Genomic DNA, 25330 nt, shown 5'->3' on the forward strand with positions numbered 1-25330 from the left:
TGTGATGGTTATGATCTACTTTCTGATCTCCTTTGTGGGGTCCAGTGGTATGGGCCTGTAACTAATTCCATCCATAAATTGGGATAGAATCTCAGCCTCGAATGCACTTGTATGTGGAATAAATACAATTCATTTCCTAACACTGCATACCTTACCTTTATTACGCCAAGCATATTCATTGTGAATTATAATTGTGGTGTTTACAAATATATATCAATGTAAAATAAGTGTAAAACATTTCTACTCAACTCGGACTACTCTTTCCTTGTACTTACGTATTGACCCAGGTCTACGAGTTTTGAGGGCTTACCCCTTTTTCTAACTCATTTACTAATAATATAGCATCCTTTCGTCCTCCAGTTATTACACATATGCGCAAAATTCTCATCCCTCTTCTACCCTCCTCTTATCCTTCACTTACCATGTTAGATCAACAGCCTATTTGGCATGATAAATTATTACATAAAAATAATTTTACCATTTACTGGAAATCTTGGAGACTCAAAGGATTACTTTGGATTTCACAACTATTACTTAATGATATCCCCCTATCTTTTTCTGAACTACAAACAAAATTTTCATTACCGTCATATTTTAAGACACAGTATAACCTTTTGCTTCCTTCTCTTATCCAATATCTTCTTTCTTTATCATCGACCCCCAATCCACCCTCAAGATGCTCCACCCTTTTTCTCATAATCATTTCTCCTCCTTCAGCTTCCTCTCTATATAAACATTTATTTATTTCCAATGAAAAAGTCAAGACGAAAACTTAGTTGACATGGAAAAAGGTTCAAACAGAGCGCTTGTCAACCCTCTTTTTGGATACACTATGGCTAAAATTCATAAAACTTCTAGAGCTGCTAATACCTCTCAAACCCTTTCTTTATTTACCAACGCCTCTTATTTACCCCAGCTAAACTAGCCTTCTTCACTCTTCATCTACATGCTGGTCTTGTCTCTGCACCCTGATTTAAAGCATATGATTTTTGAATGACCTCTATTTCTCTTTTGGCATTTAGGTGCTCATTAGGATGGCGGACGGACCTGCGTCCGTCCGCCACCCCAGAGAAGGAGGGATCATCCGCAGCGGCAGCGGTGGTCCCTCCGTGCAGATTTGGATGTGACCGCCACCCTGGCGGTCACATCCTCAATATTTAACATTGCGGTGGGTGCTGCTTGAAGCAGCACCCGCCGCAAGGTTAAATATGCATGCTTCGCATTTGCATGCACAAAGCTGCTATGTGCTCGCAAATGCAGGGGGCTACCATAGGTACCCCCCATGTGCACCCCCCACCCCCCATCACCCTGGGGGCCCGCAACAGGCCCCCAAAGAAATCTCCGTATGCCTTTCCTCGGCAGAGAAGCCACCGCGGAAAGGCATCAGTTTTCCCCTATCCTAATATGGCTGGCGGTGTCTGTTAGACACAGCCTCCATATTAAAGCTTTTCCGCTGCGGTCGTAAGGCGACTGCGGCGGACGGTCTTCCTGACCCCCGAACCATCCTAATCTGGTGGGGGGTCTTTGAAGTGTCCGCAGTGGTTTTTCCGCATCCTCCGGGCCGGCGGACACTTCCGCCGGCATGGAGGATGCGGAACAACCGCAAGCATAATGAGGGCCTTAGTTTGGTCCCAAATTAATAAACTCTTTAAAACTAATGTGCATTTCTCCGTTTCTAACATTTTCTTAGGACTTTTATCTTCTCACTGGCCCCAATAACCATCTAATTTTAAATTAGTAGATGTATTATTAGCAGTTGCCCTCCTTTTAATAACCTCTCACTGTAAACAGGCAGACAAAGTTCCTTTTAAAGCATGGTGAAATGCTGTCTGTTTCCATCACAGACTTGATAGTAATTACATTACTCCCATATCTTTATCTATTAAAAGAGATCTTTTGTTGCTCTCTTTAACTACTTACTTAAACTGGGTAGCCTCTTCTACTGCTGCACCAATCAACACTCTGGATGATGTTCAGAAACCTCCATGAACTGTGTTGTCTTTTTTTTACTTCTTTAAATATCTTGTTATTATTTCCCCTTATATTGTATTCCTTATCATAGTATGACATTTACTCTTCAAATGTTTTGTATACATATAGTGATTATTTTCTTAAGCTATTTCTTATATTGTGATATACAATTATGATATACCCTCCTTCCCTTGTTTTTCTCCCTGCCCTTTTTCTCCCCCCCTCCCCTCCTTTCTTTTACCCCTTAAAATTCTATACAATATGTTATCTGATAGTAATTGCATTTGGTATTACCTCTTTTTTTAGAAGATTTTACATACCTAATTGAGATGTATTGTTCTTTTTTGTACATTTTGTTTTTCCACTACTTTGTTTTTTTGCCTAATAAAATAAAATTTAAAAAAAAGGCTTCAACATCTTTTGGGTACTGGCTTTTGTAACTGGATGTTTCACCTGTCTGAGAGGAGTAAAGGTAACCCAACACCGTCAACGATGCAAATGCCAGCTCCATGACCTGAAAGCATCACAGAGGACATCCTCAGACTTTGCACCGTAACCCTGGTCTCACCAACAATAACGTCCAATGCCGCCACCAATCTGCTGCCTGCACCATGGCCTGTGGGCACCACACTCCGCACAGCCTTGCTTCACACTGCAACCCTTGTATTCCTGATGACCCTTCAACATCATCACTGGCACAGCTGCCTGCACTGTGCCCTGTGGACACCACACGTGGAGAACACAGAGCACCGTTCTGCTTCACAATGCAGCCCTGGTCTCACCAACTACACTGCTCCAAGTTGACACAGATGCCACTGCTTGCAGTAATGTTTGGGTGCACTGCTCATAAGTTACACAATGCACTGCCACATCCCACATAGCAGCCCTAGCCCACGGATACCAGCACCTTTGACTCCAGTTCATCAACAGATGCCACTGCTTGCCCCGTGACCTGTCAGTGCTGCAACAAGCACTGCCCCGCTTCGCACCAGAGCCCTGTTCTCACCGATGCCGCTGGACGACCGTCATCAAACTGCTGCCTGCACCGCGACCTGAGGGCACCACATATCGCACCACTCCGCTTCACACTGCAGCCCGACACCTGCTGAAACCGGTGCTCCTGACTTGAAGCTCACGGATTTCGACCTGCAATGTGTGTGACTCCTGCACCGACTTCCGGAACCAACATCTGCCAATGGCACTCCTCTGGAGCTCACCGCATGGTCCGACTACTGCATCTCCAAAGGTACTGTTCTATGGCTCTCCCCGACAATATAGCTGGTTCGCGACGCCATGACCAGCCTTGAACTATTGGATTTGTTTGTTCACAACTCCGTGATAGCCCAGGACATTGCTATGGACTTCAAGATATGTATAAAAGTACATTTTTGCTTTATAGGTTTCGTGGATTAGTGTATGTTGATTTTTTACTGTTTTGGTCTTGTTCTACACAGATGAATATTGGATATTTTTCTAAAACTGATGTGGTGTCCTCTTGTGGTGTTTTCACTGGATTACTGTTTGCTATGTGCAAATACTTCACATAGTGCCTCTGAGATAAACCTGACTGCTAATGCCAACCTACCAAGGGGGTGAGCAGGGGTTATTTTAGAAGTGTAATCCCCTTATCCTGACTAGAGTGATGGATTCTGCCTAGCTTAGGTGCATACCCAAGCCAACCAGAAAACCCATTTCTAACAGGGGGCTCAAGTCTTCTGTGAGCCCAGGCATGGTTGTGGACATTTTGTTAGGGAATGATCTGGAGCACACTCCTGGAAGGAGGTGGAGTTCAGATCACCTGGAAATGTTGGAGTTGCCTAAGTGGGGCTGCAAGACCAACAGGTCCATGGCTGCCCAGGGGGGAGTCAAGAAGATCTAGAGTCTGAAAAATGGCCTAGACAGCTTTTAAGAGAGGGAAGGTAAAGATGCATGGAAATTCGGCCACAAAATGTCCAATGGTACAGATGACTGGGGTGCCCGAGGAGGCTGCCCCAGAGCCTACCAGGGAGGACCCTTTATCTCTTGATGACCTTGCTGGATGGCAAGCAGAAAGGGAACCACCAGGGACAAGTTCTATTAGGGACAGAAAGAGTGCCCAACCCTGGATGGCATGAGGCAGCAACCCCAGGTAGCTGGTGATAGCTCTGGAAATATATAGTCTGCATAAGGGGCCTGTGCATGGGGCAGTGTGTGTGTGTTGGTAGTCCCTCTATGCTACAGGGCCTTCTTACTGGGGCTAGGTCATGAACTTCCCCTGGAAGGACATCTGGGGAAGGAGAAGACCTTTGCCAGACCTGTCTCCCACGTTTATTGCCCATGGATGAAGATAGTCTCAGATGCATTCTGCAGGACTTCTCTCACCTGCCAGGCCAATGGGAAGTGAGGGATAAGGCTGAAAGCATTGATGCCCCCTCCTTTCAAAGGGGCATCAACAGCGGTTGGTTTTTCAGGCCCAAACAGCCTTAGCCTAAAGGTTCATCCTGGTCTTGTTGGATCATGCTACAAGGTGTCCGGAGGCCATTCTTTGGAGAACTGTGACTGCACTTGCAGTGGCTTGGGCTCTGATTGGGATTTACAACTGGATGGAGTTCCCTAACGAAGCTTTGTCTGACGGAGAACCAACTTCATGTCTGCGAACATTAAGTCAATGGGAAGGACAATGGGGTAACCTATAAGTTCTCAACACCCTACCATTCACTAACTAATGGGTTTTTTAAAAGGTTCAACAAGACCCCAAAAGGCATGATTATGGGCCTGCCTGAGACTATGAGGTAGAAGTTGGTTGCTCTCCTGCCATGCCTGCTCTTTCCCTCCAAGGCGTTGCCACCAAAGGGAAATGGCTTTAGCAACATCTTCTTGGTCGCCCTGTTAGGGAACCTCTCAGTCTAGTTAAGGAGGGGTGGGAGCAAGCTCCCAAGATACCCCCAAGATGTGGTTATCTACATGCTATCTCCCATAAACTAGATGGCCAACTTCTGAAAAGAAGGCTTCTGAGAACTTGGAGGTTAGCCAGAAGGTTATGCAGCAATGATATGACCAGGCAGCTACCATAGTAAAATTCCAACCTGGGCAGTAGTGAGGGTGGTGAAGCAGATGTGCCACAGGTCCCTCCAAGATTCTTGGGCTGAGCCCTATGACATAGTTCAGAAGAATCAAGAGGCCACCTAATTGGTGGATATCAACCCCCCCCCCCGAAAAACACCTCAAGGGTACTCCATATCAACCACCTCAAACAACACTATGAGAGATCTGAGGTCACCATGCTCTTGGAAGCAGATGATGGGGGAGGAGGAAAGTGAACCTCTCCCTGACCCCCAGTTATCAAAAGTGAAAGACCTGTCAGGTGAAGGTATCACCTCTCATCTACCCTAACCCCAAGACATCAGAGTGACTGAAGCTGGTTGCTGGAAAAGTGTGCCTCTCTGTTTTCCCTCACTTCTGGGCTGACATATCTGTGTGCTTATGACATTGATACTGGAGACAGCCTCCTTGTCAAAAATAAAATACACAGTCTGTCTGACAAATTGAGGGCTAGCAACAAGGAAGGGGTCTCTAATATGTCAGAACTAGGGGATGTTGAGCACTCCAGCAGTCTCTGGTCCAGCCCAGTAGTGCTGGTACCAAATGCTGCACCACCGGGCACCACTCCAGAACTCAGCTTCTGCATGGACTACAGGGGTCTCAACTTAGTCACTGAGACTCATGCTCTCCCTGTTAGGAATTAAGTTTCTGGTTGGGAGCGGTTTGCACCCTCTCCAATCCTAGTTAGGGTAAGTTACAAATACACCCTAAATTAACCTGTGCCACCACCTTGTAGCTTGCACAGAGCAGTCAGTCTTAACTTAAGAGGCAATGTGTAAAGTATTTGTGCAATACAGTAAATCATTGAAATAAACACACAAAAAGACACCACACCTGCTTAGAAAAATAGAGCTTAATTTATTGAAGAAAACAAGACCAAAACTAAAAAAAAACAATAAGTAGAACAACGTCAGCAAAACAGGGGGTCTGAAGGCAAAAAAGTCACAGGAAACCATGCTAAGGATGCCAGGTCTAACACACCTCATCCCCAGAGCTGAAAAACTTATTAACAGATTAGCAGCTGAATACTTTTGATTTACCTTCAGGGTACTGGCAGATTGCCCTAACTAAAGGGTAAAGGGTATAAAGAGAGGTCAGACACTTATAATTTATGGTGATACCATATGGGCTCAAAAATGCCCCTTCCACCTTCCAGAAACTGGTGAAACGGGTCTTGACAGGTATAAAGGCCATCAGTGCTCCTTACCTGATAGACATAGCTGTGTTCAGTAGCATCCAAGAGGACCACCTCTTTCACGTGCAGGGAGTGCTTCAGGTCGTGCAACAGGCAGGCTTGACTGTCAAGGCCAGTGAGTGCCAGATTGGGAAGAGGTCTGTGATGTGCTTGGGACATGTTGGCGGAAGAAAGGTGCATAAAGTTTCTGATGTGGTATCTGGAGTGAACGGTTTGCAGGTCTGTGTATTATCAAAAGCTTAACACTGAAAGTATGTGAGAATTAGCAGGTATACAGCTGCAAGCCATGCTTGTAATTATAAGAAGAATGGTTCAAGTGACTCCAGGCCTTTAGAACAGAGTCTTACATGATTCTTTTTGCCATGGCGAGTCACTTCTACATCTGTCTTTAAAAGACATCATCATTGTTTGAATTGTGAATAGTAGTTAAAGTCTTATTAGTAAACAAGTCAGGGCTCCATTGAAAGTTTGGAGGGCAAAATAACCCACACAAAGGTGATGAATGTCCCATCTGAAATACTACAAGTGAATTATAGGCTATGTCACATGTAATATAGCGTACAGGATATATGCCAACCTTTGACAGATTATCAAAATTTGCTGAACTCAAAATAATTTCCTATGTCTGATATGGTTTCCTAGTGATTGCTTCTGCTACCTTCACAACCTCAAGAGGTCAATTAGATTGACAATGTTTTCCCCAAAGGAGAATGCCAAAGCATGTTGCTATCATGTTGTTTAGGAATAACTGTGCTTCAGAAGGAGACTGGATGTTAATTGGTGGTTGTCACCAATGTTCCCTCTAATTGTTTTCCTCTATGTGTGGCAGTGTAGGGTCTCTGTGCGCTGTAGCCATGGCTGTGCGCGCCAGGAACCAGACTGCGCTTGTGTGCAGCGCCAAATATCACTCCAGACTTTTGCTTTAAAAAACTGAAAAGACAGTGCATTTCCACACATACAACCCAAATTAAGGGGTTTAAGGCAGATTTGCAATTTGGATACAAACCCCATGACATGAATTGGTTACACAGGCAAGTACACTTCAGGTTTAGAAAAGCACAAGACTCCATTGGCTAAGGGTCCGTAGACTGCCTGAAGTGCATGCAGTTCTTCAGCTGAAAATGCAATTATAATGGAATGGTCAGAATGAAATTGGGGGAGAAGAAATTAGATGGGCGATGGGGAGAGCCTGCAAGCTGAGAGGGATAACTGGCATACTCCCGGGACTTAGTGCTATCTCATAATATCCCACATACCCAAAAGTGAAGATATGCTCTACTGGTGCACTCAATACGTGGAAAACTAGGTCCATGGCCTATCTACATACCACAGTCCCCACCTCTTCAATATCTACTCACCTGGAAAAAATATGGTGGGATGGATTCTGGCTTATATGCAACTCTAATTGCTAAGATCTTCTTGCAAGGCACCTCAAATGCACTTCATAATCGGAGGAAAGTGCAATTACAGACACAATTCTTTGAGGGGGATTCAGAGGAGCCATTAGAAGAACATGATTGAGGGGTAAGAAAGGCCCATCTGAAATATAGTTATTTAAGATACTATATCAATGGCAGTGGACCCCCAAAAGACTCTACGCCTCCTTCTAATCCAACCCTTTTTTTCTCATTTACTCTTTCATGTGTCTTGCTTCTCCTTTTGTCTCTGTTTCCTCTCATTGCTCACCTCATCCTCTTCTTTTTGCTTTTCTCTTCTTCTGTCCTCACCTCTCATCTTTTTACTTGTTTTCTTTTTTCCTACTTTTCCTTCCTTTTCTCTAGTTTTCCCTGATCCTTCAATCATATATGTGATCTTTGTTTCTATCACCTTGTCTCATCCCTCTCCCGTTATTCTGCTCTTTTTTTGCCCGATAACTCCAACTCTTGAAATCTATGAACATCAGGCCCTAGGACTAATTTGTTTAGTGGAGAACTCCAGAGCTCTTGAGCTAACAAAAACTGATTTATGAGGGGTTTAAGTAATCTACCAGTCAGTGCCCCACTTGTCCTTAGATGCATTAATTGCATAGCTGGGTTAAAACTGCTGTTCTATTGGCAGAGGCTATGGTTAGTCCCAGAGCTGATGCCATTTCGTAGCAACTGGAAAGGGGCGACCGCTCGGTCCCCCCGAACGTATCGTTGGGGGCCCGGATCCTCCCGGGAAACCGTTTTGGGCGGGGGGCGTGTCACGGCTGGTATGCCCAAAGAGGCGTAGCCGGGGCGCGCCTTTTCCCGCCCAAGAGGGGTTGTCCTAGACACGTACCCCGTACACCGATGGCCGCGCCCAGTATGCGTACCAGCGGAGGGTTCACGCCCTCCCGATGAGGAATAAAGAGAGCGGGAATCCGAAGAAGCATCCTCTTGTTCCTGTGCTTGGAAGCTGCACCCACTCGTTGCACGTGAGCCCTCGACAGAACAAGGAGCAATTTTTGACCCACCCACCAGCCCCTTATGGCAATGTTAGTTCTGCAATAAAGTCTTTTTCGCTGATAAACATCTTCTTCCCTTTGTGTTGCGGTATAAAGGTTGTTTAATGATATGATTTCTGTCTGAAGGTACTGTTTTTCTTGTAGTATAGACAAATATTGCAAGTAGACTAGATGCTGTTTTTTCCCCTTAGTAGGTAATCAAATGTCGTATTTATTTTTGGTTGGGCGGTAAGGTCATGATCGGTGAGCAGTAATTTCAAGGTCCCTAGAGGGGGGCGCCACCCACTATGGATGGGAGCGCCCGGGGGAGGCGGCCATTGGCCCCTCCCATGGGGAGGCGGCACCCACTAAGTATGGGTCGCCTAGGGGAAGACGGCCATAGGCCCCTTCCAGGGGAGGAGGCGGCTAGATGCCCCTCCTACGAATTTCCCGGGGCCCGGATATCCGCGACGGCAGATGTGATAGACAGTGTGGGGTGGGGGGGGAGTCCACGCTGCCTTCTTACAGACACCTCACACGGGTCCTCGGACGACCTTTAAGATGGCGTCGAGTTGAAATGGGGGGCCCCCAACAAGACAAGGGAAATTGGAGTTGGCACAGAGGGTACAGTCCTCTGCGCGGCCGCCACTCACACCGTGAGGGCGAGAGTTTTGGTAGTAGGGATCTGACACCGGTTGCGACCTTGCCGTTGGCCCGTAATGCTAGGATTTTAATTTAGAAAGTATGCATTTGCAGGATGTTAGACTCGGCTAGGAAAACCTTTGTATTAGAGATTTGTTAAGGTTAGCCAATGAACATGTCTTCATCGAAATGTAATAAATGAAAATTGTACATGATATGAAACTTTTATTTAATGTTTTAATTTTGTTTCATATTTTAATAAATACGGCCGGGAGGGTAACTCCCTCCCGCCTTCCAAAAGTTCAGAACTGCGTCCGTCTTGCCATCCTTGGGGATTGTGTTGGGAGGGGGTGACAGGCATCCCGGCCATATTAGAAGGTGTTCTGGGGCAGCCTGGGGCCTGTAAGATCCACTTGCTTTGGACTATTGTAGATCAACTGGATCAGATTGCGTATGAGAATCTCTGGTCTTCCCCTAGGGAGCCATCTGTTTCAAAGCCAGAGATGAAAAGTACCTATTGGTGCTATATTGACAACATAATTCATATCATCTGTGGGCTGCATCCCTCATTGCCTGGTTTATGGAGTTATCTGTATGCATTCTTGGATTATATTGAACTTCCCCTTGTGTAAGCTTTACATATTACATTTAAAATTTTACTTGGGGACTTTGCCTACCTGCTCCTTCACAGCTAAATGGAAACGTGATGCCCATGATTCTGAAAAGATCTGCCTTTTCTGCCCCCAGGTGGTGGAAACAGCTGCGCATTTTGCATTTTTCTGATCACAATAGCAAGGTATTAGAAGGAAATAGATTTTAACACTTTGCTGTAAATTGTGCTTTAAGAATTATTGGACCGTGTATAGAATATTAAGAAGAAGAAGGGACGCTAAACAATGTATTGTAGTTGCTGTCACTTGTTTTTTTGATGAACATGTGGAGGCTTATACAGAAAAGGATGCTTAGATGGAAAGGATTTTATCCTCCGCCGTTATTTTAAATTTTTCAATTGCAACTTCAATCTGCCATTGTTTTAAACTGTTTAAAAGGGGACTTGTTATGATATGCAATGTGCTAGATTTTTATGAAAGCCTTTATGAATTGAAAGATTAGTATAAATGATTTTATTGTTTTATCCTTTTTTATGTACTGTTTTTAACATGCTCTTTTATGCCATTGTGCTGAAATAAACAGTGTGATAATGATGAGGGATTTGAATAATTACAAGGAAGATCACAGTACTACAGAACAGAACTGCTGATGTTTCAAAAATAAAGCAAGGATGGCTTCTGCTTGTGTGGAGGCCATTTCCAGTCAGGATTGATGCCTCAGATCAGTCGAAAAATGAAGATTTCTGACAATTGACTTTTGTGTATGCAGCACATCCCTGTCCTGCTACATTAAGTTATAATGATAGTACACACTCGTCACTATCCCACCTTGTAATCAATATATTCTGTTTTCTATAGCTAATTCTGTGATCCACTTAATTTTACCATTTCAATATTGTTTTTTCTTTTTGTATATGAATAAATAATAAATCAGTGAAAAGACCGTATTGGTTTTCATGTTTGCAAGCTTTATTCGACGATTGTCATAAAAGCCAAGTCAAGTCAAGTCAAAAAGCTTTATTTCGATAAAAATTAATTACCATAAAAGCAGAACAATAAATATAAAATGGAAAAATAGAGAAAAATTCTATATCTTTAGACCAAGCAATAATTTCAGAACTTATTTGCTCAGCAATGCATAAAAGAAGTGGAAAGTTAAAAAACAGAATTAAACAGGTTGTTTTAGCTTTTTGGCTCGGATAGCCAAAAAGCTAAAACAACCTGTTTAATTCTGTCATAAAAGCATATTCTACATATAAAAACATCAGAAGTTGATTAAATATTAAAACATATTATAAAGTTACAAATTCATGAAAGTGAATGTTAATATAATCTTGAAAAGACAATACAGGTATCATGTGCATAGATGTGTCTCCCCCACATGGTAAAATGTACACTGTTGACAGTTTATTTCTAATAGTCCAGGCCCAGCCTAGGTATTTGGCCGCGGCTATGCACACAGTCAGGTTTGTGCTAGAGCCAATTATTCTAGCTGCTACCAAACCACTCCTGGTACCCAAGAGCCTACAAATAGGGGGTAGACAAATTTGCAGAGGGGCTTCATACGCAGGACATTCCAACAGCAGATGACTAATGCTTCCCAGAGGTGCTGAACATGCAGGGCAAGCTACCATACCCCCACTACTCCACCTGTTGGCAAATGCTCAGATCGGCAAGCTCCCTACTCTCATTTGAAAAAGAGCTTCCGGTCTAAGGGTTTTGTGATGGCGTCCCAGTAGGGTTCGATACTTGGGCTATCTTTAAAGTTCAAGAATATGCCAGACATGGAAAGGGGAGCAGTGTTCCTAAAAGATTTAGAGGCCACAGACTTCCAGTATAAATCTTTAAGTACCTTCTTTGGGAGAAACCTAGCTTTTGTCGGATCATCCCACAGTTCCCCGAGACCAACTTCTCTTAACCCCCCTCGAATGTTGGCTAGCCACTTGATTTTTAGAGAGGAGTCGCTTCTTATCACATCCAACAACCCTCTGGTGTATGTTTCCAATTCTGGAGTTGTCCAAATCCGCCTCCAATATAAGATTGGATGCAAGGATGCAATTAGGGCTATGGGAGACAACCCCAAATCTAGGATAAGGGGGCTTAAGGGGGTGCTCTGTGGTAATTTTGCTATATTCCTAAGGAAACTATTTTCTGAAGCTGTCATCCCCTGAAGGTTCTCGAACCCCCAAATTTCCACTCAATAAAGTGTGGAGCTAGCCACCTTGCCATTATATACTGATATGACAAGGGAAATAGGTTTGGGGAGGGACCTTGTGTGCTCTAGATTCAGGGCGCCTGTGAGCTGACGATGTTTTAGGGTAGCCAGTTCAATCTGCTGGTTCCAAGAAAGATCGTGCTGAATACAAACCCCCAGGTAGTTAAAAGCCTGAACCTTCTCGAGAGGTAGATTATTCATGCAGACAGTACCCTTAAAAGTTTTTGGAGCATTAAAAGACATAAATTTAGATTTGAGCACATTCACTTCCACTCCTCGGGTGATGCAGAAGTTTTCGAAAATCATCAAAGCCTTCTGGAGCCCACTCAGGGTTTTTGCTATTAAAAGACAATCGTCAGCAAACATTAAAATTGGGACTTTCGCCCCAGCGAGGGAAGGGGCATCAACACTTGAATCTATTAGCAACTTAGCCACATCATTAATATACATTGAAAACAGAGTGGGCGCCAAGACGCAGCCTTGGCGTACTCCGGTTTCCACAGGAAATTGGGTTGTGACATTTCCAGGGCTTCCCCACCTAATCTGAGCAAAATTGTGCTCATGAAGTTTTTTAATTAAAGAAAGGAGAGACTCAGGCATGCGAATACCATGAAGAACACTCCACAGGGTTGGACGGGGAACCAAGTCGAATGCCGCTTTAAGGTCAATAAATGCAGCAAATAAGCTGCCACGTCCGATTAGCACCGTCTTCCAGTACAGCATAGCAAAATGCAAAACCTGGTTGACCATGCTAATTGACGTCCTAAAGCCAGCCTGCAGGTGGGATAAAATATTCCCTTCTTGCTCCCAGATCAATACTTTGTTAAGGATCAGCCTACCTAAGATTTTTTGAGTAGTATCAATCAGGCTGATTGACCTGTAGTACCCAGGTAAAGATGTGTCCCCTTTCTTGAAAACGGGTATGATTTCAGCACCGTTCCAAGAATGTGGGATGGGGGCGCCCCTTGCGACCATGTTTGCCAAAAGAAATATGTAGCTGCCCCAGGAATCTTTGTCCAGCAGAAACAAATCCGCAGGAATACCGTCAATCCCTGGCGCTCTACCAGGGACCACCAGTTCTAGGACCTGTTGCACATCCCTATGGGAAAATAGGTCTTCCACAAATAGTTCAAAGGGTACCTCCGATATTTGATTTGAGGTCTAACCCTTGGCATACTGTGGTGCAAAATACTCGACCCACTTTTCTCGTGGGACCCAATTCTGCGGTTTGTCCGGGTTACCTTCAGTGCCCCTTTTCTACACATTCCAAAGTTTTCTTGAATATTTCTGGGATCCTGCCTCTTTTAGATCTAACCACCTCTGTTCATACCAGGCACATTTGGATTTGGAGATGATACTTTTGTAAGCAGCCCTGGCCAAACGGATAGTATGGGTTATGTCACTTTTTACAGCAATACCCAGATTCAGACGGGCCTGCCTACATTCCACTGTGTACTAGCACGGGGACTGAGGTGCTCGTGATTCCTTTTGCTTACCAGGCCTAACAAATATGTTCTTTAGGTCTCCAAAGAGGGTCTCGTGGATCATTGTACTATTTGCCAATGTTGAAGTCGAATGATTCTTCATTAAATATTAGACTCAATTCCCTCGATGCTTGTAATAGCTTGCTAGTTATAAAATCAATATTTACTTGGCTATTCGAGATGTTGGACCATCTAACATGTTGCATGTCATTTGTAATGACAACGTCAATCGGTGGGCTAGCCCCCGTCTCCCCTCCAGAGGCATCTACTGAGTTCCAGTAAGAAAGTAGCATAGATAAAGGGTTGTGGTCACTCTCTACCCTATTGATGATTGTCATGTCCTCAAGGTGTCTCCATAGACCCAGGTTGATCATAATGTAATCTATTCTACTCTCCCTGATTCCACTCTTAAAAGTATTAGCACCAGACTTGTCACCAGCCATCGTACCATTAGTAGATCTTAGACCTTTATTGAGACAGAATGAATTAAGTTGGATTACAGTTTCTGTCCACCTTTTAATAGGATCTAGATCAAGTTTGGGTATACCCCACTCACTTTCTTCCTCGTCCGTGATATTCCAGTTAACACCCACAAGAGGTTCAAAGGTTACGTTGAAATCTCCCCCTATAATTATGTTACCATAGGGAGGTTGAATTTCTATCAATTCTTCCAGAAGTGCAAGTACTTCAGATCTCTTTCCCCCTGTATTACGGGCATAGACATTGTAAACATAAACAGGCCCTTGATGGGCAAATTCTAGCCGTAAGGCCTGCAGGTCTCTGTGGTTAGGAAATAAAGGCTTAATTACCCCATTGAGATCCTGCCTAATCCATATTGTCGAGCCACCAGATGGACGACCTCTCTCCCCCTTTTCAGCAGTAATGCTGTAATTTCGATAGCCAGGAAAGTGGAGTGCTTCCAGTAGCCAGGTTTCCTGAAACAGACATATTTCATACTGGCTAATGAATGTCACCCACTCTAGAGAATCTGTCTTTGATTTCAAGCCCGCTATATTCCAGGAGAGAATTGATCCAAGTTTGCCCGAAGTGGGGGCAGAATAGACACTTTGGACTGGGTCTGTAACTTGGGCTAGCACAGGATTTAAAGACAACATGGGAGACGTCGAGGGGGACACTAATAAAGTGTCGCCCACGAGGCCAGAGTTGCCCTGGGGTAGACCTTTCCATAACCTTCTACTCTTGGGACTTTCATCCGTGGTCAGTCATTGCTGTCTAAACCAGAGCTTACCAGGCAAGTACCCTCGTCTGGGTTCCCTCGTTTCGACAGCCAGTTCTGGGGGGGGGGGGGGGGATCTCATTTGGATCCTTGAGTTATCCGGGACTTTAACCAGATACACTAATGGAAGTTTAGGGTGGTTGGGTTTAGAGTGTACGACAGGCTTACTCTGAGGGTCAGTGTTTTCTGTAAGCATGGGCGAATTTTGCGAATCTCGCGTTCGCGAATTTTGCGGATTTGCGAACTCGCAATCCGCAAAATCCGCGAATTCTCGCAAATTTGCGGATTTTTTTTTTGTGTGTTTGCCACTCTCTGTCACCACTGCCACTCTCTGACTACTCATGCCACCCTCTGGCCCACCCATGCCACCCTCTGTTTCATCACAGCAACCTCTGGTTGTCCAGTTTTACATTATTGTGGCAAAGCACACCTTCCCTGCCTCAAGTGACCTGAATTAATTTGGGGCTGATTAATGTGTCACAGAATATTTTTTTAGCTGGCACCTGCTTCCTTAGTGCTTCCTGATTAGTGATCTTTTGCACTTGCTAAGTGCTTTCATTGTTGCAAAATTAGTTACAACACCTGCCCTGCCCCAACTGACAATAATGAATTAGGGGCTGATTAATGGATTTGAACTTCCAGCCTGGCTCCTGCTTGTCTCCCTTAGCTGTAATTCAGGACCTTTGTGGCATATGTGTAACTATTCTGAGGTTCAGAGCAGGGTCACATAATAGTTGCAACTGGCAACTGAACTCTGGAGGGGCCCCTCAGGAAGCACTACAGGAAATGGCTACTAATGATGAGCCTGAACTTTTGAACCTGGTAAGTAGTTTCAGTTTTGCTAAGATCGTATTTCTGCAATTTAGTGCTTATTCGCGGGGCGTGAAGTTGTACTGGAAAGCCGCGAACTCACGCGAACAGTGCGAGCAAGCCATAAAATCCGCTGCTCGCGGATTTGCGGATTTTGCGGGAGATTCGCGAATCTCACGGATTGCGAATTTACCGAAAATCCGCAAAATCCGCGAGCGAAACGGATTTTCCGCCCATGCTTAGTTTTCTGCCCCCATGACCTATTGTCCTCTGAGCAGGCGGTTTTGCCCCAACAGGAGGCTTTCCCCCCCGTACTCCCTGTGGTTGTACCCGAAGGTGTAGTAATCCCAACACTATCTTGAGAAGAATACCGGGCATGGGACCCCTCCCTACCCAACTCGCTAGACATGGAATTTATAGATGGAGGGACACCTAGCATGGGCGAAGAGATGTTCAAATGAATGGTGCTGCCCCCACCCTTATATTATTTCGGTTTGAGGGTTTTGGAGCTGCCGGGCCAGTTGAACAATGAGCTAAATCCACCCGCGAAATATTGGCTGAGGCGGTTAGGAGATCTATTTTTGTTTGCATGCCCTCTACCAGGTCACACAGGTGCTTAATTGCCACCACCAGCGGGTTATCAATTGTCCCTGCTAGCTTAAGAGCCTTAAGGACTCTAAGCACAAATGGGGTGCCTTCCCCTCGAAGAGGGACTGGTGCCGGAATATTAGGGGGACTGCTCTCTGAATCACAGGGTTCTATTTGGGCTAAGACAGAGAACGTGTTACTGCAGGACAAGGTAGTAGTATCAGCAGTAGCATAAGTAGAGACAATGACAGGGTGACTCTGTTCTAAATTAGCTTCCCCCTCATCTGGGCTCACAGGTTTTGTTGCATTGGACTTAGTTAAAACATGTCAGGAATAAACGCAACCCCCTTCTTTAGCCCCCTCCCTTCGTTTGGACATGTGGTACTACCACCCTCAATTACCTTCTCCCCTGAGTTAGGGACACTAGTCAATAAGGCTTGACAGTCTTGCACCAGTTCATCAATTCGGTCCATGACACAGTTTCCACCCGGATGTAGCAGACGCTCTTTGGTGTACTTGTCCTTAGTTCTTTTAGCTTTCTTTCCTCCCTTCGCCACCAGACCTACAGACCCATTACCATCCTTGGTGGCTTTCCTTTTCCCCATGAATGTAGATAAAATGAAAAACCAGGAGTTAGATGAACAATAACAAGCGGTAGGTTTACCTTCCAGAAACAAATTGTAAAGGGGAGGGCCCAACCCAGCCTTGTCCAGTCCCGGACTGTCACAGACTGTCCCGCCCTTGTCCTGGGCTTCTCCCAGCGCCGCCTGCGCGCGTCCCGCGACGCGGGAAGAACTGGTGTGTTTAATATACCTCCGGCCGGAAGTGGCTGGTGTTAGGGGCGTCCCCGTCTGGCAGGGGACGCTGGGTGCTGTAGTCCTGTGCGTCCGTCAGCTGTTCCCCTCTGGGCGGCCGCTGCGGACTGCGGCAGCGGGGGAAGTGGTGTTTGCTGCGGGCCCCCCTAGGCAGCGGTAAGTTCTACGGGTGCCTGTTAATGCCCCCAATAATCAAATTTCACGCTGGAGCCCCCCCGTATTGGTTTTACGAGCAGATATGCTTTCACCTAAAGAACAACCATTGAAAAGGGCTAGTTGCATGCTGTTACATTTCATTTATTTTTAATGTTTGTGATAATTGGCACATCCTTTTGACTATTATCAGCAATTGGTTAGAAAGATTCTTGAGGCGGTGCCAGAAGCCTTGGTCAGAGTACACACTTGAGTAGTTTTAGGATTCTTTCTATTTTCCATGCCTGTTAGGAATGTACATAGTGTGGCGCAGCCAGCAGAGGCCACCAGCAGCGCGACGTCCTTCGCCACCACTTAGGTAGAAGGATAATAAATGACAGTATGACTATCAAAACACCACAGTAATAGTGACCACAGCTATTTCTGGCACCTGGTCACACTAGAGCCGTCCCCTGAAACAGCCGCGGTCACTTTAAATGCTGACTCCTGAGGCCATCTTTGGTCCTGGCACAGGAAGTACATCTTTTGAACTTTGACAAACATAACGTTTAGGGGTTTAGGACCACAATGGTGTTCCTTGCCCATAACACCGGCAGTTCTTCATCTCTCAGGACACAGAAAACCTGATTCAATCATAATACTCTCAGCCCAGCCGAGTATCACGCATCAGGCGTGACACTAACGCATTTCAGTGTGGTGATCTCAAAAACAAAACAAACAAAACCAACAAAAGTGTAGAGCAGGTTTAAAAACACAGTGTGTACTTACACGCTGTGTTTTTAAACTTGCTCTACTCTTCTGTTAGTAAAGCGCGGTCCTGGGAAGACTGGGGCCTTTTGTTTAAGTATTAATGTTAATCACAGCCCCTTCACGTGCTGTGATTAACACGAATACTTAAACAAAAGCCCACAGTCTTTCCTGCACAGCAAGTGCCCCAAACCAGCCTTACCTTCACTCCTGCTGGCAAAACCTAATTAAGGAAGTGCTTTTTGCCCCGCTCACATTTTAAAGCGGTGGCGCAAATTCTCTCTTGGGATGTCCTGTGTGTGCGCACTCCACAGACAGGAGTGCACGCTCACAAGTTTTGAGGTACGCGCGCACGCGCACCTTATTGGGAACAGCAGTTGTCACTCTCCTACATATACCATATAGCTATGCCTGCACTTGTTTTGTAAAATCAATTTTGCTAATACATCATATGAGATGGCACCACTCACAAGCACTCCTCTATGGCAATTGTTACAGCACCACTAGTACAGTGTAGGGTGAAAGAAGGACAGAGATGTGTGAGTAGTTGAGTGTAACATTTAGGAATGAGGGTTAATTATTACCTGCCCTTATATTAGGGTTGCCTGCAAAAGGCAGGCCATATAACAGATCAGGATGCATTGAGCACTCCTAGAGCATTGGGAGACAGAGAAATGACCCAGGTCTGACTCCAAGAATAGCCTGTGAAACCTAAATCCTGCAAAACTTATTTGTCCCTATCTCTCTCATCCTGCCATTTCATTTGTTTTTTATTCTCCACAGTGTGTGCCTCTTCCTTTAATAAATTTACTGGTTCTGTGACATCCTGCCACAAGGCTGTCTTATCTTCTCTGTTTCACTGATGCTGTTTAGATGAAGGAAGTGTAGTTGCTTGCAGTGACTGGCCACACGTTTAACTTCAGGAGCTATCTTCTCCTCAGCGAAGATTCTCTCCTTTTGAGTGTTGTATGCATCCAGGAGGCTGGATGTTTGTCCTGTCACGTGGTCTAAGAGGAAGAGGGCAGAGTCTGTAGTGTGGCCTGTATTTAGGTGGTTTTCAGGGATTGATATCTGGTGTGTGTGATTTAGTTCATGTTTCCCTTAAATCTGAAGGTCTCCACCTAGGAGACAGCAAAGGTGTCTCATACCTGGCATGTAGGAAGACTGAGAGATAGCTCAACTATGTGAAGACTGAACATATAATTTATCTCTAAACATAAGCATACTTATTCTGCCTAAAGCAAATGCCTCTATAATCAGGTTCTCAGAGTGCATTGTAACATAGGCCTAGAATTTGCTTTAATGTATGGCTTGTGTTTGTTTTTGTCAGAAAGGTGCCTATGCAGATGCAGTTCAACTGTATTCCCCTTGTATAAGCATTGCAGCACTGTGCCCTACCTCTTCAAGCTAGTGCAGTTTGACAGCAAACTGCTTGTAAAACTTCATTCTGCTGCCAAACTTAGCCTGATTCAATCAGAAGCCGCATACTTCTGATACAGTGTATAGTAGGTTCCAATGCCAAAGTGTTCAACAATGAAAACACTACTTTATGCACTACTTGTTCCAGTCTGAAAGTCACAATATGGAAATCATGCTCCTTTGCTCTATTCAAGGTTGTACCTTTATCTACTCAGGCCAGGCAAATTGATGTTATTAACATATACTTTTACGAACAACCATTATAAAGACTGTGCCATTCTTGTGAAAGGAATTTTGAAGAAATGTGTTACAAACATTGCATTGTGTAAAGCACATTGTACTTTCAGGATTTGTAAAATATTTACATTTTAGTGGATTTCACACTTTGTGAGTTGGGCTCCAAAACAGAATTGAAAGCATGGCTTTTATAGTATGTGCTATTAAGAGACACTTTTTTTGCAGGACATTGCCCATCAGCACATTTTGTACAAGTTCTGGAGCTTGAACGAAAACTTTTATGATTTGCATGCTGGAATACCATTTGTTGCAAAGTTATTTCAAGGCAACCCCCTATTTTGCCAGTTTTTTAGGCCTTATTGCTTCACGCATGTATGTAGCTTATTCGTCTCATCCGAGGACTGCTGAATGTGGGGTGCTAACAACAAAGATTTTATTTTGATTCAGAATAGTGCATATTCCTGGCAGAGTAATTAGCATGCGGTAGATTTTCTAACTTATTGGCACTCACTTATTCAATCTCAGGAGGAAGGAAATGTGTATTAAGAAACAATCTCAAGATTTAGTAGTCTCACATTCAGAAACCGAGTGAGTCAACCTACTCGGTTCAATATTCTGAGACTTGTACATGTGCATAGCCTCAATCAAGCATATGTTGCAATATCCCAATGAGCTCACTGAAAACATCCCGGAGGTAAATAAGCTCATCCTCATTTCACAGAAGGAAGTTTCAGAGAATTGGTAAAAAGGTTCTTCCTCTTGAAACAACATTGTGAAAACATTGTCAAATCCATTGAAACATGTTTGTTGTAATTGTATCAGGTTCGACCGATGTTTAAAATTCACCAGTTATCACTCTAATTTCTTGTATTTTCTTGTATTGGCTCATTCCCATTTCTTGAAGTGTTAGCCAACCTCCATAGTCTGACCTGTTAATCCTCCCCCCCTGAAGTTCAGTTCTAGTTGCGCCCCTGATGCTTGTTATGTATGTTTAACAGTTTTTCCATAAATTACTTGCTCTATGTTTGCCCAGGTGCAAACTTCTTTCTCATGGTTTGGTGCAAGATTTGCTTGTACTAATCTAAATTCTACAATACACGTTTGCCCTGGTTTTTGCCTGAATACAACGACTTTACTTTATTATGTTGTTTTTAGTGCTTTATTTAACAAACGAATCACAGTTTAACATACAAAGCAAAACAAGCGGAAGTTCTGCTCTATTTATAAATATCACATATTAACAAAGTACTGTTTGTCATGAACTTAAAGGTGATGCACACAATATAATAAAGCTAACCAGCATCAAAAAACCCTGCAACACACATAAAACAGAGTGACAAGGAGCAAATCTTTACCTCTTCGACATTCAGTACAAAGAAATAGCACTACCAGGCCAAAATCGTGTAATCGGTCCATGGGTTTGATTACATATATGAAGTGGCAGCTGATAAGGAACGGTGGCGGGGGTGGGGTTAGATAGGGGGGTTAGTAAAAAAAAAGAAAAATGTACCAGGTGGTCACAGTCGCCAGCCGCCGCCTCTCCTCTGACGCAGCAAGCACCGATACTCCCAAGACAAATCACAACACTGCCTTACAGCAGTGTTGTGATTAGTCGGAGCACCATAGTTCAGTGCTCAGAAAGGGATTAGGAGCCTGTGTATGTTCTCCACCCAAGCTGTGCAATACAGCTGGTGGAGAACATGCAAAGTGGGCATGGCGGTTTGGCCAGCCCAATACGGGCCAGCCAAACCGTCATGCGCACTTAAGGTACAGCCACCCCTCCTCCTCCCTCGACTTAATGGGAGCCCAGCGCCACCCACCCTAACTTAACCTTACTGCAGTGCAACTGTAATACAAAAAAAATAACTGCAATACTATAAAATGAAGTGATAATGACCTTCTGTTACTTACACTTTATTTTTCTTTTGCACTGCTTTAAAGCAGTGGGACGACACTCCTCCCCTTAGGGAAGTAGCCACTAATGCATATATGTGTGCACAGTTATGTCCAGTGCATTATATGATCCAGAATTGAGCAGCACTGGATTTTCCACTCAATGATTGCCTAACAGAAAATTGCGCTTTTCAGGGTCTGATTGCCAGGAAGTACTACTGTTGGGTTCATCAATGACCAGGCTCCCAATAGGCTGCTTAATGCAATACGGCTCAGGGACAACTATGTTAGAATCGCATTTCCCAGAAGTTTACATCACAAACTTGTAGAAGAAAGGATGTAATAGTGAAACATTAAAAACAATTATAAAAATTGGAAAACAAAATGTGCGAAAGTGAAGTGTGATGTTTTCTGTGAAAAAAGCAGGTTCGGAAAGCTGTGCATCTTTGGCAATTACGGTGTACCTAACAAGGCCACATCTGGTAACAAATACTAACGAGTTTTCATTTGCATATGCATTTTCGCACAAATGGGAATATGCTGAAATTAGCCTTTTCCTTTTTACCCCCAGAGATGTAAAAAGGGACATGTTCTTTGAAATTATGAGCAAAAGTGCCTTTAAACATGCACATGGCAGGCATAAAGCCCCGGTGATATTTTATAAATGTCTGAATTACATTTTTTAATTTGAATCACACTTTAAATAGAATTAGCTAAATACTGCTTCCTACTTTTAGAATCTTGTTATGCAGTATCTACGGTAAAGCATGTGTAAATTGGTGACATCTTGCATGCATTTTATTTGTATTATTTTTGTACCAAAACGCATTCGGCCCAGAAGTGTATTTTACATGCCTAGAATAGAATAAATTACGACAAAACACACTAGAGTCTTATTTCTCAATACTTAAGAAAGCGTGCACTATTTAAATAAGTTAATCATGAACTACGTTTTGCAATATGTGTCACCATGGTATTAATGGTATGATTAATGTGATATCAGAGGCAATCTTCAATAGGGCAATACATTAATATTAGTCTTACATTGGCTGGAAAAAAAGTAGTCCAAGGGAGTTTTAAAAAAAAATCAAAAAAATCAGAGAGCAGCAGGTCAGTAATTGCATGAGCAAAAATCGCATACAAATGCGTATTTAACAGTGTTAAACAAAATATATGGCACTAGGGCATACAGGTGATAATTTCAGGTATGGTGCATTGAATGTGAAATAAACTTTAGTACCTCTCCATGGTTACCAAGCATTGCAAAATCCAATAGGCCTGGCTATTTAATAATCAAGTTGACAAATCGCAGTAAGAAACAACAACTATGCCCTCTAAAGTCCAATCCAAACACTATAAATAAGAACTAGCATTGTTTACACCGGTAAAGATATACTATAATACTACAATGACATTTCAAAACATTTCAACTGGAAATATAAAGGGCCTCATTTACAAGGCCCCTGTGCCACCAGAGCATCACTTTTTGTGATGCTCCTGTGGCGCTGTGACCTGCTCCATATTTACAAGGCAGTGTTAAGCCATGGTGCATGGCTTAACACAGCCTTTTAAAGATAGTTCTCGCTAAAGGGGCGTGCAATGGGTAATGCTGTGTGCATTCTCAGCAACACCCATGGCTTTTTGACACTACCCAGATATACAAGAAACTGTAAATCTGATGCAGCTCCAAAAACGTACACTTCCCCAGGGGAGGCATAAGAGTGGTGCAACGAAGGAAAATACTTTTATTACTCCTCGTTTTTTCCTATTTCTATGTCTGCTGCATTCCACATCCTTTCCCATAATCAAAGTGGGCCAATATACTTGTTTGCCACATTTCTTGTAGTCTTCCTTCCATAACTCCCAAAAGGCCCATTTTAAGGTCTTAATAGATGTTTGACCCAACCCATGTTCTATCTCAGCCCTTCGTTGTTTATTTTTGTAGGATTGGATTGATGTTATTTTACCCTTTAAGAAGGCCTTATAGGTATTCCATACTATCCCAATCGGTGCACTGTCTAAATTCTTTTCAAAGAATTCTTGAGATTACAGCCCACGTTTATCTATCATTTCCTCATCAGACAGTATAGTGTGATCTACAGTTCATCTCCTTTGTATTGCAATGATTGGAGGGATCAATAGTATGGTTAGGACAGAATGATCTGACAAATGTGATCACACATGACTGGCATCTTTCACCTCATTTTTTATATTTTGATTGACTAAAAACAGATCTATTCTGGATTGATGTCCATATTTTGCATTATTAAAAGTGAAACTCTTTAGGGATCCCTTCCTTTCTCTCCAAATATCACACCAACCTAAACTCTTCATCGAATTTATTATCAGAGATCTTGATTTGTTATGTACAATGCTTCTACTTTTAGTGTAATGATCTAAACTCCCATCCAAAACCACATTAAAGTCTTCTGCCATAATAAAAAGGTCAGGGAAATCTAAAAGTTCTGAAAGTAGATTACCAAATTAGATAGGATCATCGAGGTTAGAACCATAATATCCAACTACAGTATACAGTTGATCATAGCATCTAACCTGGTAATCACCCACCTACTAGCCTTGTCCACCCTACTTTCCTCTATTGTAATCTGGGGGTTAATTTTAACAAGAATCGCCACACCTCTTATAGTGAGTTGCTGTTCTGTACATACCACTATCTGTAGCCATCTTCTAGATTTGAACATGTCACTCATTTCTAAACTAGTTAGATGAGTCTCTTGAAGGATTATAATTTGAGCTGGGGCGTTTTTTAAGTTCTGAATGGGTCCTTTACCTTCTATGTCTCACCCTGAGCCCATTGACATTTCACAATAGGATTTCTATATGTGCCTTCTGACTAGTGGTCATTTTTTATTTCTTAACCTCATAACTCTATTAAAACCTGAGTTCCAGCTTAGTTTATTGAAAGCAAAATTATTTTTTTATATTTTTCCCACTGCTCCCCCACCTGTGCACAAAATACAACCTGTGGCCTCCCTCCCTTGGGAACCCCTCCTCTTCTTTCTTGATGGCCAAGGCCTGAGCAGGCCCACTGAATCTTAGAGACCTATTTCCAAATTTTGAAATGTCACCCCTTCAATTTATTCATAGCTTTTAACCACCCTCCATTTAGATTTTAGATCTAGACTAAAGCAGCCTGTATGCCACGTGTCCTCCTTCTACACTAGACAGAAGCGAGAAAAAAGAAGAGAAAAAAAGGAAGCAAACCCCACCCCCAAAACCAAATTCTGAGAGAAAGAATATAAAAAGATGGAAGGGGAGTACGTTCAACCTTCCCTATCTCGTGCCTGCCCCTGATATTGATTTAAGAAATTCCTCCGCTTCCTCTATTCTGCGAAAGGTCTGCATCCTGTTGTTATGCATTACATGCAAGCTGGCCGGTAATTTTAACAGCGCTGTCGCACCCAATTTTTTAAAGGGCTCAATCAGATTGCCAAATTCCCATTGCTTAGTTGCAGTGAATTGAGAGATATCGGATCTAATTGCAAAGTTAATTCCATCCACTGTCAATATTTTTCGTTTCAATGCTTTGGTAAGAATTTCTCCTTTATTTTATAGGTGTGGAAATTTACCAAGATTTTCCTTGGTTTAACTTTGTTTGTATTCAGTCCATATGGATCCCTGTGGACCCTCTGTATATATTTAATTAGATCATCTTCTGTGAAGTCTATCTGTACTCCTTCCTTAATCAGACGTACCAGAAATACCTTTATATCTCCCCCCTCAACTCCTTCTGGAATTTTTAAGATACAGAGATTACTTCTTCTTTGATTATTCTCAAATGACTCTATCTTCTCTTACAGTAAC

This window comes from Lissotriton vulgaris, chromosome 8, assembly GCF_964263255.1.
Source record: "Lissotriton vulgaris chromosome 8, aLisVul1.2, whole genome shotgun sequence".
Classification (NCBI taxonomy): domain Eukaryota; kingdom Metazoa; phylum Chordata; class Amphibia; order Caudata; family Salamandridae; genus Lissotriton; species Lissotriton vulgaris.